The sequence below is a fragment of the Zootoca vivipara genome, chromosome 12 (genome assembly GCF_963506605.1).
Source record: "Zootoca vivipara chromosome 12, rZooViv1.1, whole genome shotgun sequence".
Taxonomy (NCBI): Eukaryota; Metazoa; Chordata; class Lepidosauria; order Squamata; family Lacertidae; genus Zootoca; species Zootoca vivipara.
The window spans coordinates 52,617,122-52,636,174 of NC_083287.1; the positions used below are offsets into that span (position 1 = coordinate 52,617,122).

The 19,053-nt window shown below is 46.1% G+C and overlaps 1 protein-coding gene across 1 annotated transcript in view; it reads right to left on the reverse strand.

The window, feature by feature from the left end:
- LOC118092085 (vasoactive intestinal polypeptide receptor 1) overlaps positions 1-19,053 on the reverse strand; it is a 163,497-nt gene that overhangs the window by 143,450 nt on the left and 994 nt on the right. The window lies entirely within an intron of this gene.

The following is a 19,053-nucleotide window of genomic DNA, read 5'->3' on the forward strand; positions in this document are numbered from 1 at the left end:
CAAGTGACAGATGCTTCCAGGAAGACCAGAAGCAGAACATTGGAGGTGAGCACCCTGTAATGTGCCCTCTCCCATTCAGCCAGCAATTCGAATTCCAAGGGACTCTTTGAGAGCCAGCATGGTGTAGTGGTTAAGAGCGGTAGACTCATAATCTGGGGAACCGGGTTCACGTCCCCGCTCCTCCACATGCAGCTGCTGGGTGACCTTGGGCTAGTCACACTTCTCTGAAGTCTCTGAATGCCCATTTTTTAAAAGAAGTCATCATGAAAATTCACCAGCTTTTAGTGCACATTTATCCAAATATACCAACCTTTGTATGCATTTCTCTTAATATACATAGCATTGATTCAAATATGTATTTTGTACATTATTTTCACTAATAAATGCATTCTTTTGTACATTTTACCCTTTTCACACACATCACTTGGATGGAGAACTGCATTGCAAAATTTGGAGGTGCAAATTTCAAAGGACATCTGTGTTTGGATTCATGTTTTGATTTAGAAAGTATGAATTAGGCAGGTCAACTTCTAAATGCAAACTGGATCTAATCTCTTCCATTGCCTGCAATCCAGGTCCAAGATTCTCAAGGTGTGGAATATTGTGCTAGATATAGAACCCATACAGCCCCAACTGTCGTTAATATCAAAAATGGAATCTCTGGTGCTCTCTCGCTTCCTTCTTCTGTATAGCCTTGCTAGTTCTTGTGAGTGCCACAAGGCACACGCTTGCGAGAGAAATGCTCTGATTTCCTTATATCATCTATCTCGCTTTGTTTTGTCCCTTGCCAGCAATAGACTCTGCATAATTGCTTTAATACAGTAGCAACAGTCGTAGTTCAAAGCCATTCAAACCCGACATCACTTGCAATCTAAATATAGATGTTCCGAGCAGAACATTGTTGCTGAGTGACTATGTTTTACTCACTCTCTCACTCACTTTCTCTCTGTGGAGCAATTAGTGCATTGATGTATTCTTCAGCAATAAGAATGGGCTAGATTAATATGTTTTATAAGGATCTAGCCGACAGGCAGGCGGGCGGGAAGGCCTGAGGGTCAAGTCACACAATTGCTTCTCTTCTTTTAGGATTTGAGGTTGTCCAGTGGCAACAGTTGGAACAGCAAGGATGGGGAACCAACGACCCTCCAGATACTGGACTCCTAACTCCCAACATCCCTGACCACTGGCCATGCTGATTGATGCTGGTGGGAGTTGGAGCCCAATGACATCTTGCGAGCCAAAGGTTCCCTATCCCTGAAAAACAGGTTGCTGTGCTCTGTCATAACTCTATGGTCAACCAAACCCTGGAATGTCCAGTTAAAAGAATCTCAAGAACATAGGGTCAGGTTTAAGGTGCTGGTTTTGACCTTTAAAGCCTTATGCGGCTTAGGACCCTCGTACCTACGCAACCGCCTCTCCCGGTATGCCCCGCGAAGGACATTAAGGTCCACAAATAATAGCATACTGGAGATCCCAAATCACGAGGTGGTTAGACTGGCCTCGACCAGGACCAGGGCCTTCTCAGTACTAGCCCCGACCTGGTGGAACGCTCTCTCTCAGGAGACTAGAGCCCAGCGGGAGTTCTCATCTTTTTGTAGGGCTTTTGGACTGACTCAGTCTGATCCCGGTGTTACCCTCCCCGAAGGCTTCATCCTACAGATATTTAAATGAGGTTGCACTTGTAGCTTCCTAATTTTAAAACTGAATTTTAACATTGTATTTAACCTGCATTTTAATTGATTTGTTTCTTTTATGCTCGCTTTGATATTCTTGTTGTTAGCCGCCCTGAGCCCGGTCTTGACTGGGAAGGGCGGGGTATTATTATTATTATTATTATTATTATTATTATTATTATTATTGGCTGGGAAAGACAGGCACAGAGCTTTTGCACGAGAAGCTAAAGAAAAGGGGTTTGGTAAAGAGGGAATTTGAGTTTGACCAAATTGCGGGAGGCAGTGCAAGACAGGAGTGCCTGGCGTGCTATGGTCCATGGGGTCACGAAGAGTCGGACACGACTAAACGACTAAACAACAACAACAACAACAACAACAACAACAACAACAACAAAAGAGGGAAGTGTTGATGTGATGCACCACTGAGAGGAAGGGTGCAGGTGCAAGAGCTTCTGGGTTTTGCATCATCTGATTGGTCACTGTGAGAACAGGATGCTGGAGTAGATGGACCAGTAGGCTGTTCCAGCAGGCTCTTCTCGTGTTTTTATGTTCTTAACGCTACCCAGTGCCTGAGCATGGCACATCCACAGGAAAGTCCTGACAACTGGAAGAACTGAGAAGAGCTTAGGGTTGAGCATGGAGTGGTCATTCTTATCCCAGGATGCAGAAGATCTGGGACAGTACTTTCAAGACAGATGGAATCTCAAAAGATGTTGTTCAACAGGAGACTGGCTCAGAGATCCTATGAAATGGCCTGAGGTCCAGTCAATGGGACCAGGCATGGCCAAACCTGTTCCTCCAGATGTTTTGGAACTACAACTCCCATCATCCCTAGCTAACAGGACCAGTGGTCAGGGATGATGTGAATTGTAGTCCCAAAACATCTGGAGGGACAGGTTTGGCCATGCCTGCTCTACAGGCTACCTAGATGAGTAAGGAGCCTGTGTGGGTTGGTTGGAACTTGTTGAGTAGTGGATCCAGATTTATGTATTCATTAATTTTCAGCAATTCAGGATTTGATCAGTAGGTCGGAAGCAGAAGATCCAACCAAGGACAACTATGTCTTGGGGGAGAATTTGAAAGGCTCTTTTAAAGCCAACGCAAGAGCAACAAAGGATTGTTGAAAGACTCAAACGCTTAAGAACTAGCCTGCTGAAGATCTCTGCAGACATCATAATTCCTGCCTCTTAAGGTTGTACCAGCCCCTCTTCAAAAAGAAGGGGTAGGGTGTGTCTCGCATTTCATCTATCTTAGCTAACCTACCTCACAGGGCTGTTTTATGAGAATAAAATGAAGAGGGAGGGGGACCCTGCATGCCACTTTAAGCTCCTGGGGGCGGGGAGGTGGGACATAAATGTAATAATGATGCAGGTGCCATTGCCTCAAGTAAAACCTTCAACAATTGTAGGGCAACCCTGGCTATTAAAAGCAGCATCTCAGAGGAGTGTGAATGGCATTTATTCCACTTAACAATTAGCCTCGCTCTCCTGGCTGGAGTTGTGTAACACAATGGCTCCCATTCTAATTTGCAGTGATAACATGGGTGGGAGGGGAAGGGGGGGCTGTATGCAAAGGGCATTATGCCTGGATACACTCATCCCCGCAATGATAAGGCATGTTCCCTGTCGTTGCTCTTCCATTTCGCCGGCTTGATTGATAGGCTTTTCAGCATAATTGAATAATTTCTCTCTCCAACCTGCTGCATCCAATTTAATACTCGCCCCAAGAAAAATGCTGTTTTCTGCTGCTTTGCCAGAACTTTTTGTGACTCTCCTCAGACACCCTTTACTGTGATTTATAACAATTGAGCCAAATGAAAGCACAGTGGTGCCTCGCAAGATGGAAGTAATTCGTTCCGCGAGTTGCTTCGTCTTGCGATAATTTCGTCTTGCGAAGCGCGGTTTACCACGGGGGGGGGAGTGAACCGCCGAAAAACTTCATCTTGCGAAGCGCGGCCATAGAAAACTTTGTCTTGCAAATCACTGAAAGCATCGCAAAATGCTTTCGTCTTGCGAGTTTTTCGTTGCGCAAGGCATTCGTCTTACAAGGTACCACTATATCCCTGGATAGATAGATAGGAGGAGGAGAAGAAGAGAAGAGTTTGGATTTGATATCCCACTTTATCACTACCCGATGGAGTCTCAAAGCGGTTAACATTCTCCTTTCCCCTCCTTTCCCTCCTCCCTCACAACAGACACCCTGTGAGGTGGGTGGGGCTGAGAGACTTCAGAGAAGTGTGACTAGCCCAAGGTCACCCAGCAGCTGCATGTGGAGGAGCGGAGACGCGAACCTGGTTCACCAGATTACAAGTCTACCACTATTAACCACTACACCACACTGATAGATAGGTAGATATAGATAGATAGATAGATAGATAGATAGATAGATAGATAGATAGATAGATAGATAGATATAGACAAATATTTAAATTTCACAGTTGTTGCTCGTACTGTGCATCCTTCATAAGACTATTGAGGCCGAACTACAAGTTATACAGGATTCTGTGTAACCTTCCTGCTTGGCAGGGGGTTGGACTGGATGGCCCTTGTGGTCTCTTCCAACTCTATGATTCTATGATTCTACCCCTGAAGAGCAGCCATTGGGGCTCTGCAGTCATGCAAAAGGTAAAGGTAAAGGATCCCTGGACTGTTAAGTCCAGTCAAAGGTAACTATGGGGGTCTTATTCAGCATCTTTATCAATGACTTGGATGATGGGCTTGAGGGCATCCTGAGCAAGTTTGCAGATGACACCAAGTTGGGAGGGGTGGCTAATACTCCAGAGGACAGGATGACACTTCAAAATGACCTTAACAGATTAGACAACTGGGCCAAAGCAAACAAGATGAATTTTAACAGGTAGAAATGTAAAGTACTACACTTGGGCAAAAAAAAAATGAAAGGAACAAATACAGGATGGGAGACACCTGGCTTGAGAGCAGTACATGTGAAAAGGATCTAGGAGTCTTGGTAGACCACAAACTTGACATGAGTCAACAGTGTGATGCAGCAGCTAAAAAAGCCAATGCAATTTTGGGCTGCATCAATAGGAGTATAGCATCTAGATCAAGGGAAGTGATAGTACCACTGTATTCTGCTCTGACAAGCTGGAACGTGTCCAGAGGAGGGCAACCAAAATGGTCAAAGGCTTGGAAACGATGCCTTATGAGGAACGGCTTAGGGAGCTGGGCATGTTTAGCCTGGAGAAGAGAAGGTTAAGGGGTGATATGATAGCCATGTTCAAATATATAAAAGGATGTCATATGGAAGAGAGTGAAAGGTTGTTTTCTGCTACTCCAGAGAAGTGGACACGGAGCAATGGATTCAAACTACAAGAAAGAAGATTCCACCTAAACATTAGGAAGAACTTCCTGACACTAAGAGCTGTTCGGCAGTAGAATTTGCTGCCAAGGAGTGTGGTGGAGTCTCCCTTTTTGGAGGTCTTTAAGCAGAGGCTTGACAGGCATATGTCAAGAATGTTTTGATGGTGTTTCCTGCTTGGCAGGGGGTTGGACTGGATGGCCCTTGTGGTCTCTTCCAACTCTATGATTCTATGAGGCACTCATCTCGCTTTCAGGCTGAGGGAGCAGGCATTTGGTCACAGACAGCTTTCCGGGTCATGTGGCCAGCAGGACTGAACCGCTTCTGGTGCAATGGAAACCAAAGCACACAGAAATGCTGTTTACCTACCTGCCGCAGCGCTGCCTATTTATCTACTGCTTTTAATGAAAGGGCTGGTGCTTAATAGATTTTATATCTGTGTATAGATTTACTTCTATCACTTGTTTAATTTTTGAAAAGAATAATGGTCCCCCCATGTTTTTAATGGTTCTTATTTTTATCTGTAAGCTGCCTGGAGCCCCATCAGGGAAAAGGCAGGTTATCCATCAGAGAATCAAAGAACTGTATAGTTTGAAGGGTCCCCAAAGACCATCTAGTCCAACCCCCTGCAATCCCAGCTAAAGCATCTATGACAGATGGCCATCCAACCTCTGCTTGAAAACCTCCAAGGAAGGAGAGTCCACAACTTCCAGAAAATATACTACTATATACTACTACTACTACTACTACTACTACTACTAATAATAATAATAATAATAATATTGTGTTGCAGCATGAAGGGCACAATTGAGAATACTAGGGAATGCTCTGGTTATCTCCCGCTTGGACTACTGCAATGCGCTCCACGTGGGGCTACCTTTGAAGGTGACCTGGAAACTACAACTAATCCAAAATGCAGCAGCTAGACTGGTGACTGGGAGCGGCCGCCAAGACCACATAACACCGGTCTTGAAAGATCTACATTGGCTCCCAGTACGTTTCCGAGCACAATTCAAAGTGTTGGTGCTGACCTTTAAAGCCCTAAATGGCCTTGGTCCAGTATACCTGAAGGAGCGTCTCCACCCCCATCGTTCTGCCCGGACACTGAGGTCCAGTACCGAGGGCCTTCTGGCAGTTCCCTCGTTGCGAGAAGCCAAGTTGCGGGGAACCAGGCAGAGGGCCTTCTCAGTGGTGGCGCTTGCCCTGTGGAATGCCCTCCCATCAGATGTCAAAGAGAAAAACAGCTACCAGATTTTTAGAAGACATCTGAAGGCAGCTCTGTTTAGGGAGGCTTTTAATGTTTAATAGATTACTTTATTTCATTTTTCTGTTGGAAGCTGCCCAGAGTGGCTGGGGAAACCCAGCCTGATGGGCGGGGTATAAATAATATATTATTATTATTATTATTATTATTATTATTATTATTATTATTATTATTAAAGCACTCTATAGATTCTGGTAAGACATTACCCAAATTCTGCCCTGAATCCTACCTTGCCCAAACGCCCCAAATTCTGTGTTCATCAGAATCTTGCAGCAACCTTTTTTAGATCATTGCTCAAAAGCTCTCTCTTTCTGACCATAGAAGAGGAAAAGAACAGGAACAGCTTTCTCACTTCACCGCCACACTCTTCAAGATGGAAGACTTCAAAACACTGAAAATTACTTTCCCCTTTTCTTGATCCCTGATTTACAGCCTTAGTGCCTCTTAATCCCGTTCCTAAATTCCTGATGCTTTTATGGCTGGCATCTGAAGTGCAACAGCACTTACTAAATAGTTTCAAAAGTTTAGAGTGCTTTTTCTCTCCTCTCTTTTTGTGTATGCTATATACTTCATCTCCCGGGTGCCAACGTTAAATGTTACAACCTGTTGAGAGAGAACAACACTTGGCGGCATGGTCTTTGGCGTTAAGGCTGAGGCTCAGAGGGATCGCCTTTCAAATTGCAATGCTGGAAATGAAAGCTGAGCTGGCAGGCCCACTGCAGCCACGGGGAAGAGTCACAGCTCAGTGACGGAGCATCTGCACCACATGCAGAGTGTCCCAGGACAAATTCTCAGCAGTTCCAGGTACAGCTGGGAGAGACCACTGCCCAAAATTCCGGAGGGCGACTGCCAGTCAGTATAAGCACTATAGAGCTGGATAGAATAATGGTCTGATGCTCCTATGAACAGCTCTTGGTGACCTCCAGAGGTGGGAAATTTTGTCGACTCCAACTGTTAAGATGCCTTCATCCAGAGGACCTTCATAGGGTGCTACTCTGGTGCACTTTAAAGTAGTGGTACGGTACCTCTGGCCTTGGGAGCCAATGTGATGTTGTGGTTAGATTGTTGGATTAGGACCTGGGAGACCAGGGTTCAAATCCCCACACATCCATGAAGCTGACTGGGTGATTTGGGGCCTGTCACTGTCTCTTAGCCTAACCTACCTTAAAGGTCTCTATATTGGACAAACAGCCCAAACCCTATGCCGAAGGATAAATGGACATAAATCTGACATCAGGAACCACAAGACAGAGAAACCAGTAGGAGAACACTTCAATCTCCCAGGACATTCTATACAAGATCTCAAAGTAGCTGTTCTATTACAGAAAATTTTCAGAAACAGACTGGAAAGAGAAGTTGCTGAATTGCAACTCATTAGCAAGCTTAAAACCATGGAGAGACCTGGTCTGAATAAGGACACTGGATTCTTATCTCATTATACATGATCAAGCTTTCTTTAGCACCTCACCCCTTGCTTTTTCCTGCAAGACCAATTGCAGTCGTTAGCAGTTGTCAGCAGGTCGGTCGCCCATTCCCACCACCCTTCTTAGTAATACCCCTCCCCACCCTCTGACTATCCATAAGGGTCTGGTGACTTCTGTTTCAGTGTATCTGAAGAAGTGTGCATGCACACGAAAGCTCATACCTATGACAAACTTAGTTGATCTCTAAGGTGCCTCTGGAAGGAATTTTATTTTTATTTTTTATTTTGTTTTGACTACGTCAGACCAACACGGCTACCTACCTGTAACTACAGTGGTACCTCTACTTACGAATAACTCTACTTACGAATGTTTCTACTTACGAATGGAGCTCCGTCCGCCATCTTGGATGTGGTTTAGATAGGATTTTTTTCTACTTATGAATTTTTAGATAGGGTTGCTTCGACTTACGAATTTTTTCTCCCAATGCATTCCTATGGGATTCAACTTACATTTTTTTTCGACTTACGAATGTGCATTCGGAACGCATTAAATTCGTAAGTAGAGGTACCACTGTACCTTACAGGGTTGTTGTGATGATGAAATGAGGAGGAGGAGACCCATGTACACCACCTCGAGCTCCTTGGAAGAAAAAGGAGGTACAGTATATAAATGTAATAAACAAACAAATAAATAAAAAAATCAGCCTGGAGGAAGACTCTTGGAAAGGGGACTCTCAGCACCGATTAGCTGATTGGCGCTAGGAACATGCTTCCAAAGGAGGTCACTGTAACCTCCTGTCAGATGATGGGATACTACAACTACCCCCTTTGAATTATGGCACATGCCAATCACCTGCCATAATTATGACACCGGGTGATTGACTGATGTGTGCTCCCACCATCCTGTCAAAGTTGACAGGCTGGTGAGTGGAGGGATCTGGCCCACAGTCAAGATCCAATTCCTCACCCCTACGTTAAAGTAACCTTGTAAAACAGTGCTTCTGAGGTCACACAGAGTGCTTCCTCCCCACACCCCTATGACTAACAGCAGCCAGTTCCTACACACCATTTGTTGTCAATATTTATTCTTGTCATCTCATTTTTGACCACATCCAGCTTACCATTATCCATGGTTCTTACATTCCAGGTTCCTATGCAATATTTTTCTTTACTGCATCAGACTTTCCTTTCGCTTCCAGGCATATCCGCAACTGAGCGACCTTTCGGCTTTGGCCCAGCCGCTTCATCAGCTCTGAATCTACTTGTACTCTTCCTCTTCCGCTCTTCCTCAGTAGCATGTTGGATGCCTTCCGACCTGAGGGGCTCATCTTCCAGCGTCATAACTTTTATATGCCTGTTGTCTTTGTCCATGGAGTTTTCTTAGCAGGGATACTGGAGTGGCTTGTCAGTTCCTTCTCCAGGTGGATCACGTTTAGTCAAAACTCTCCACTATGACCTGTCCATCTTGGGTGGCCCTGCATGGCATAGCTCATAGCTCATAGCTTCTCTGAGTTATTCAAGCCCCTTCGCCACGACAAGGCATTGATCCATGAAGGGGCCACACACCATTACCTCCTAAATTAATACACACCATTAATACACACCACACACCATTACCTCCTAAATTAATACAAACTTGGCTTTTCTTTATATATTCTAAAAAAAATTGGATGATTTAAATGTCAGTGTTTGAAAAAGAAAAGGTTCTGGCCTCTTTTGTCCTCGGACTCTAGTTGGCACGAAAGAGTCATCGAGAAAGAGTATCTTTGCAGAATATTGCTGCTTTTATTCTTAAAAGTCTTCTTATCCCAGCATGACTGACAGCTTTATACATATTAGCGCAACCAGCTTTCAACCATCCGACCAACCCAAACGAAACTCCGCAAACAGATCATCCTATATATATATACAGTGGTACCTCTACTTACGAATAACTCTACTTATGAATGTTTCTACTTACGAATGGAGCTCCATCCGCCATCTTGGATGCGATTTAGATAGGATTTTTTCTACTTACGAATTTTTAGATAGGGTTGCTTCTACTTACGAATTTTTCTCCCAATGCAATCCTATGGGATTCAACTTACAATTTTTTTCGACTTACAAATGTGTGTTCGGAACGCATTAAATTTGTAAGTAGAGGTACCACTGTACAATCATATTTGGGTGAAAGGTTTTATGAGTCATGCTGACTCAGTCTCTTTTTAAAATATATATAAATATATAAAAAATTGTCCAGTACAGTGGTACCTCGGTTTATGAACACAATTGGTTCCGGAAGTCTGTTCATAAACTGAAGCGTTCATAAACTGAAGCGAACTTTCCCATTGAAAGTAATGGAAAGTGGATTAATCCGTTCCAGACAGTCTGTGGAGTACTTAAACTGAAGCGTTCATAAATTGAAGCGAACTTTCCCATTGAAAGTAATGGAAAGTGGATTAATCCGTTCCAGACGGGTCCGCGGAGAACTTAAACTGAAGCGTTCATAAACTGAAGCATGGGTGTAATTGGTTCCGGAAGTCTGTTCATAAACTGAAGCGAACTTTCCCATTGAAAGTAATGGAAAATGAATTAATCCGTTCCAGATGGGTCAGCGGCGTTCATAAACCAAAAATTCATAAACCGAGGTGGTCATAAACCGAGGTTCCACTGTATCACCATAGAGACCAACTCAGTTTGTTCTTGGTATAAGCTTCCGTTTGCATGTGTATCTGAAGAAGTGTGCATGCACACGAAAGCTTATACCAAGAACAAACTGAGTTGGTCTCTAAGGTGCTACTGGACAATTTTTTATTTATAGATATATATATATCGACTGCGTCAGTAGTACCTGAAGCAGTCTCTCTTTGTTATTAAAGAAACAGCGGCCAATTTTTAGCCGTGACACCCCTTCTGTTTCTTAACTGCAAAAAATCCCAACTTGTATTAAAGCAAAATTCAATGCAATATTCTCTGATGCAGCAGGATTGTAGTGGCAGAATCCTCAACCCTTCTGTTTTCACCATGGTGAAATAAATTCTAGCCAATGCCAGAGAACTTGGGTGGATACTCTGGCCCAGAAGTGTATTTAAGACTGCAAAACATTCCTTGCACTAACAGTAATGGCTTGTTAATGCACCAGTGCGCTGTATTAGCCAGACGAACGTTATCTCCATCTATAAATTGGACATCTATTATGCTGAATGCCTTGCAGACCACCTTATCAAATGCAACAGCCCTTTACATCCTTATCAACAAGCCCAGCTCTCGTTTGCAAATCCAATAGAGCAGCTTGATGCTTGTAGTTCTTTTCAGACTGGGAGATTAGGTTCCTCCTGAAGGACACGGCGCTCCGTAAATGTATTCATAGATCTGATTTTCCCCATTATTCCCTTGCATCCCGACTTAATCCACGCAGAGCCTTGATTCACACAGGCGCAAGGGCACACTAGATCCCATCTAGTCCAACCCCCTGCAATGCAGGAATCTCAGTCCCCAACCATGTGCCAAGTATTCTCCCCTCCATCTAGTACCTGCACCAGCAGCTGATACTTCCAGGAGGTTGGAGAATATTCTGACCTGTCTTAAAGGCAGCTTCCTATACCAAAAGGTGTCTTTAGGAGGACGCATTCTGTTTTAGCATCAGCCCCCATATCTAATATGGGGATAGAAACCTCAGCCTTCTATACCCAGCTGTGGGAAGGATTACAGGGATAATTTTTGTAAAGTTCTTTGAGGATTCATCATATACAAAACCTGGCTTTCTTCTTGTGGGGAGGGCCATCCAGGGTTTGATGAGGCGCCAATCTACTGAAGGTAATGGGGCCCTTCATATGTCCAGCTGTCCTTTGTCAGCAACAAATTGTCGCTTTTTTGTGTGTTGAATATATGCTATATAATAATAATAATTTATTATTTATACCCCGCCCATCAGGCTGGGTTTCCCCAGCCACTCTGGGCGGCTTCCAACAGAAATACCAGAGTACACTAATTAAAAGCTTCCCTAAACAGGGCTGCCTTCAGATGTCCTCTAAAAGTCTGGTAGTTATTTTTGACATCTGGTGGGAGGGCGTTCCACAGGGCGGGTGCCACTACCGAGAAGGCCCTCTGCCTAGTTCCCTGTAACTTGGCTTCTCGCAGCGAGGGAACCGCCAGAAGGCCCTCGGTGCTGGACCTCCGTGTCTGGGCAGAACGATGGGAGTGGAGACACCCCTTCAGGTATACAGGATCGAGGCCCTTTAGGGCTTTAAAGGTCAGCACCAACACTTTGAATTGTGCTCGGAAACGTACTAGGAGCGAATGTAGGTCTTTCAAGACCGGTGGTATGTGGTCTCGGCAGCCGCTCCCAGTCACCAGTCTAGCTGCCGCATTCTGGATTAATTGTAGTCCATATTTATGGACCTAATAGGTATCTGAAGCCATTTCCACATAACGAAATATGTATTTTATCAAAGTAATTGTTGAACTGAAATGCAATTAAGAATTAAGTATATTATTAGTGAAATGTGGGGGCAAGATAGAGAGGGCCAGGTAGAGAGAAGTCGAGAGCCACATCTGCAGGGGCAGTTTGAAGGAAGTGCAACTGCCAGGCAGGGGCATCAAAGCAATACTGCAGAGTGGAATGCAAGAGGCAGAGGGTGCCCATTTTTAGTGTCACACAGGGCATCGCTGAAATGTGAGAGCCCAAAGCCCACCTCTCCATATGTGGCCCCTAGATCCTGAGGTTCCTGACCCCAGATGTAAAACAAGACCACACACCCAACTTGGTGAAAACGGATCTGAAGGGCACAGCTGTACCCATATGTATATATTTTGAAAAGCAAAACCTTTCCTTTTTAAACAAGGAACTTTCTTGTCATCCAAGAAAGTGACCCTTTGTGCCCCTGAAGACAGCAGAAGGCAGAGTCCCCCACCAAGAGCTGACTTTTCAAGCTGGCAAGTGAATGATAAAGATTTCCCATAACATTCGGAGTAATTACCTTTTAATTTGCTGTGCAGGATTCCTTGGACTGGTTCCAATTTTGCCATTAGCAAAACTCCATTCTTTCATAAGTGCGGGGATTAGCATTCCTGCTTCTCATTGACTGCTCAACTTCTTTTGTTGAGAGAGAAAGAGAGAGAGAGGGCGGGGATTCAAATAAGAGCTATCAGGTTGGATCTAACAAATGCCTACTCTGAGCAGACTGACTAAAGTAAATGAACCGTAGTTATGTTTATTAACTTCAATGGGTTTACTCTGAGTAGAGCTAATATGAGATGCAGCCCATAGACAGTGTCTGCGCTTTAGAGTGGTGCCCTTATTTCGCCCCACTCCATTGAACAATCACAGATTACAACTAAGTCAGGGGTCGGCAACCTGTGGCCCACGGGCCACAGGTAGCCCACGGGGGTTGCTTAACCAGCCCATGAGAAATCCCCGCAACTGAGCTGCCCGCTCGGTGAGTCCCCGGCGCTGCGCTAAACTGGCGCAGGGTGGCACAGGGGCTTGCTTCAGCGGCGCCGGAAATCACGTGCGTGCGAGCAATCAGGCCCACGGAGGGATCTCCGTTGGAGTGAACCAGCCCAGATGAGGTAAACCTTGCCAACCCCTGAACTAAGTCATACAGTGGAACCTCGGTTTACACCTACCTCCGTTTACGAAAAGCTCCGTTTACAAACGCTGCAGACCCGGAAGTGTTTACATCCAGGTTCCACGGCGTCGGGTGCGCAGACGCGTCGGGTGTGCAGAAGTGTGCCTTCGGCGAGCAAACGCCTCCGCGGAATGGATTGCGTTCACAAACCGAGGTCCCACTGTACTCAGAATCATGGAGGAGCAAATTTGTCGACCTTGTTTTCTTTCAGTTTCACACTCCTCCCCCAGGAATATGTTCAGTTCTCCACGTTTCCACAGAAATGTGTGCATTTGTGTCTTCTTTTAATCCTCATGAAAATTCCTCAACACCTTAGTATGAATTTTTACTCATAGCCACATATTTGTATTCAGTTTTGACTAATCTAAACAGTTTTGCAAGCACTTCCCCCCAATGCAATGCATTCTTGGATGTTGCCGGCACCGTTATATGCATTTTTATGCACACTTTGCTCCCAGTGTGTGCATTTTTATACTTATTGCTAGGCTTGAGAACTGCATTGAAAAATTCAGAGAGGCGTGAACGGATAGCTAGGTTTTGGTTCACGCATTGGATTGAGAAGTGCAGATCAGATAGTTTCTCAATAAAATGCGAGCCATTTTCAGTCAGAGGGCCACATTCTCTCCCAGGAAACCTTCCAGGGGCCACATACCAGTGAGCATGTAACAAAAGGCGAAGGCAAAAGTGAGAGAAGCAAAGAAAGGAGGAAAAAATGGGTGGGGAAAACACATCTCAGAGCTCTGGGGTCACCCCCCCCCAAAAAAAATTAATTCCAAAGGCTTTGAGCATCAATCAGACCAAAGTACGCAACTCTCGTCTTTGGTTCAGAGCTGAATAACTGAGCTACCCCACCAGGTAAATATGCATCCCTTGAGACTCTAAAAACACACTGGGGTGGGTGCTTGATGGCTGTTAAAATGTTTGTCTTTTGCCATCCACACAAGCCCCCACCTCCAAAATGAATCAGCCTGCATGTCTTCCCACCAGCTACGTCAGTGTGAAAAACCGCGAGGATGCCTTTGTAGCCTTGGGAACTAAGAAAGTATCTCTGGAAGAGAATTCAAAACAATAAACCAGCTCTGCCATTTAGGCCTCTACTAGCAAAAGGCACACCAAATGATGTTCATATCTGTGCTCGCCGTTTCTCTTCTTAATATGCCCGCATTGATAGCCATTGCTTCACAGAGCAATTTGGGCTCCTTCCCAAGATGTAAGGTACATTGGTTGCTGGACGTGCAAATAGTTCTGAGATGAGGACAAGGATTGGTGTAGTGCATGGGTAGGCAAACTAAGGCGCGGGGGTCGGATCTGGCCCAATCGCCTTCTAAATCCGGCCCGTGGACAGTCCGGGAATCAGCGTGTTTTTACATGAGGAGTATGTGTCCTTTTATTTAAAACGCATCTCTGGGTTATTTGTGGGGCATAGGAATTCGTTCATTTTCTTTTTCCAAAATAAAGTCCGGCCCCCCATAAGGTCTGAGGGACGGTGGACCGGCCCCCTGCTGAAAAAGTCTGCTGACCCCTGGTGTAGTGCATTACATCCAACCAGAGGTATTTTTTACTAGGAATTTTAGATGCAGAGATACTGGTACCAAGGGAGCAGAAAAGATTGTTTATGTATGCGACATGACAGCAGAGCGGATTCCACTGGCCCAGAGATGGAAAGAAGATAAAGTCCTGCCCAGAAACGAATGGCTGATGAAAATGATGAACTATGCCAAACTGGCAAATATGATGGGGAAAATCAGAAACCAGGATGATGAAAACTTTAATAAGGAATGGAATAAATTTACAATTTACTTAAGAGAACACTGTAAACAACTAAAAACTCTAGCAGGATTTCGAGTAACGCTTGTAATGCCCGGACACTAAGGTCCAGTGCCGAGGGCCTTCTGGCGGTTCCCTCGCTGCGAGAAGCCAAGTTACAGGGAACCAGGCAGAGGGCCTTCTCGGTAGTGACGCCCTCCCACCAGATGTCAAAGAGAGAGAAAACTACCAGACTTTTAGAATACATCTGAAGGCAGCCCTGTTTAGGGAAGCTTTTAATGTTTAATAAATTATTGAATTTTAATATTTCTGTTGGAAGCTGACCAGAGTGTACAGCAAACTCATCTACACACACACACACACACACACACACACCTCTAATCTCTGTTTGGCAAGCAGGAGTTATTATCCAAGTTCAAGGACCCATTCTAAGCAGATAACAACACATGGTGCCCAAAGCAGTTTCTTAGATTTCCAGGAATAATAATAATAAATATTTATTTATTTATTTATACCCCGCCCATCTGGCTGGGTTTCCCCAGCCACTCTGGGGAGAACGATGGAGGAAGGTTGGAGGCTATTGGCCAAGGGATTGAAGCTTGGAGCATAAACTGGTTTATCGAAAGGAATTGTTCTTATATCATTATGATTATAGCTATTTTTTTTATAAAAAAAAATCAGTGTGAAACAAAAATAGCGGACTCCCAGCAGGATCTTGACGTTCAGCATAAGTGTGAACAGGAGGCCTGCCAGATACTGCAGACTGAGTTCTACATGGTTTCGGTTTGGTCAATTAAAAGCGCAATACATGTCAGCCTCGACAGCGCATTAGGATTCTCAAACTGATGGGCCAGCAGTCAGTGGATCCATAGAGGAGCCGAAATTAACTTGCTGATCTGGTGCATTTTATCACCAGGGTTTAGTAATCTCTGGATAATGCCTGGTCTCAGGGACCTCTGAACTGAATGCTTTTGTACAACACAGCACGGGCTGGGTTTGAACACTGGCTCTTGAGCTATGATGATTCAGTGACAGTGTGCTGGCATGGGCGTAGGCAGGGGGGCAGTTGCCCCCCCCTAGAAGCAGGGCCAGCCTGCCCCGCTGCCCGCCGCTGCCCGGTGTCGTCTCCCTTCTCCCTGGCTGGCTGTGGGGCGGGTGGAGGGAAAGCCCCAGAGCCGTGCAAAGCGTTTGGCTGGCTTTCCCTCTGCCCGCCCCACAGCCAGCCACGGAGAAGGGAGATGTCCCTTCTAGCCGGGTGGCTGTGGGGCGGGTGGAGGGAAAGCCAGCCAAACGCTTTGCACGGCTCTGGGGCTTTCCCTCCACCCGCCCCGGCAATCGTGGAGGGGGAGGAGGGGTCGGAGCAGCCCGATTTCAGGCTGATCCTGGCGCCCCCTAGCCCCTGAATGACCATGGCTTTCCTTGCTCCACTGTGGCTCCTCCCCCCGTGCCTTGGCCCTGCCCCTGGCCCCTTGCCCCCCCTAATTTTGATCCTGGCTACGCCCCTGTGTGCTGGTGTCAGGATTAGCGGCAAGAGAGGAATCCATTGGGTCTGCTTTTCCCAGGCCAACAGGAACCCATCCCAATGTGCTAGATTGCAAGTCCGGTCTAGAAGCATAGAGAGCAGAACCGAGTGAAACTTTATGGCAAAAGTGAGGGCTGAGAGTCATTGGGATGTAGAGTACGTTGTGCTGCAGAAGAGTCTTAGAGTTTGTGTAAGGGTGACTCCCTACAGGGAGCCAGCCCCCATCATCCGGACATCCACCTCATCAAGTACAGAGAGCACCAGTGGTTCTGAAGCAGCCAGAGGGGGAGGGAGAGACTCGGAGCAGGAGAGAAATCAGAGGGAGGAACAATGGGAAAGCTCGGGGGGCGGAGGGATGCAGGCAGACGCTCAGGGATGTTGCAGAGCCAGGGCACCGACCGCTTAGGTAGGAAGCTGAAAGGGCATCACTCCTTCCGGTGCAAGAAGTAAGGAGAGCGCCGCAACGCAGGTCAAGGAGGCGGCGTTTTGGGGTGCCCAGACTACTTTGTAGGAACAGACATACGCCATTGCTGGATTCTGATTCGAGATGAGAGGTCATGTTTTAAGCTGTGTCTACACTGTAAATAAATAGCACAATAAACGTCTTTGAAGACAAACTGGACTCAGCCGGAGTTACTCTAGAGTAGCCACGATGACCCTCTGACAGTATGCTTCTGAAACTGCAAAACTCTGCAGAAGCATGATATCTCACACGAATTTTCCCTCTGAGCCCACGCACAGAGAGATGCTCTTTTCCAACGATATGCTACAGGAAGAAGACTTGATAAGTCGAAATGTGCCTGGCATATTTTCCGAAACACATCTGTAGCAAACAGTTTCCATCTCCAGGATATCAAGGTTTGGGGGGGGGGCAAGCGTATCCTCTCCTCGCCTTGCTGTTGTGCAGTCGAAAGATGCACCCAGTCAGCGCAGCGAGACATTCAGAAAGAATACACCGAAATATGCTGCGTTATTTAACACGGTGCCAGTTTTTCAGGGCTGGGGAGTCAGAAAAGATTATCAGTCAGCACAGGTCTGTAATCTATAATCCTTAGACATATCCTTTGCAATCAACATTGACGACGACACAACGCCTTTTGCAGCATCTTATCCTGCTCCCACTTTTTGACCTATGATGAGCAAAAAGAGAGAGGCAACAGCAGCAGTGTTTCCACCCTTCTCCCCTGAACAACAATATTTCCCCCATATGTATCAAGTTTCCAAGGCAGCAAATGCAGGCTTGCATACCGTGTTTCCCCTGTTTTAAGACATAGTCTTAAAAGGTAAGAGCTGTTTCCTTGTTCTGCTGGATCTCTCAGCGGCTTTTGACACCATCGACCATAACATCCTTCTGGACCGTCTAGAGGGCTTGGGAGCTGGGGGCACTGTCATACAGTGGTTCCACTCCTTCCTCCTGGGTCGTGTTCAGAAAGTGGTGGTGGGGGATGAGTGTTCAGACCCCTGGGCTCTCACTTGTGGGGTGCCTCAGGGTTCTGTCCTCTCCCCCATGCTTTTTAACATCTACATGCAGCCGCTGGGAGAGATCATCAGGGGGTTTGGGCTGGGTGTCCATCAGTATGCTGATGATACCCAGCTCTACCTCTCTTTTAAATCAGAACCAGTGAAGGCGGTGAAGGTCCTGTGTGAGTGCTTGGAGGCGGTTGGAGGATGGATGGTGGCTAACAGATTGAGATTGAATCCTGACAAGACAGAAGTACTGTTTGTGGGGGACAGGAGGCAGGCGGGTGTGGAGGACTCCCTGTTCCTGAATGGGGTAACTGTGCCCCTGAAAGACCAGGTGCGCAGCCTGGGAGTCATCTTAGACTCACAGCTGTCCATGGAGGCACAGGTCAACTCTGTGTCCAAGACAGCTGTTTATCAGCTCCATCTGGTACGCAGGCTGAGTCCCTACCTGCCCACTGACTGTCTCTCCAGAGTGGTGCATGCTCTAGTTATCTCTCGCTTGGACTACTGCAATGCGCTCTACGTGGGGCTACCTTTGAAGGTAACCCGGAAACTACAACTAATCCAGAATGCGGCCGCTAGACTGGTGACTGGGAGCGGCCGCCGAGACCACATAACACCACTCCTGAAAGACCTACATTGGCTCCCAGTACGTTTCCGAGCACAATTCAAAGTGTTGGTGTTGACCTTTAAAGCCCTAAACGGCCTCGGTCCTGTATACCTGAAGGAGCGTCTCCACCCCCATCGTTCTGCCCGGACACTGAGGTCCAGCTCTGAGGGCCTTCTGGCGGTTCCCTCACTACGAGAAGCCAAGTTACAGGGAACCAGGCAGAGGGCCTTCTCGGTAGTGGCACCCACCCTGTGGAATGCCCTCCCACTAGAGGTCAAAGAGAACAACAATTACCAGACCTTTAGAAGGCATCTCAAGGCAGCCCTGTTTAGGGAAGCTTTTAATGTTTGATGGATTTCTGTATTTTAATGTTTGATGGATTTCTGTATTTTAGAATTTCTGT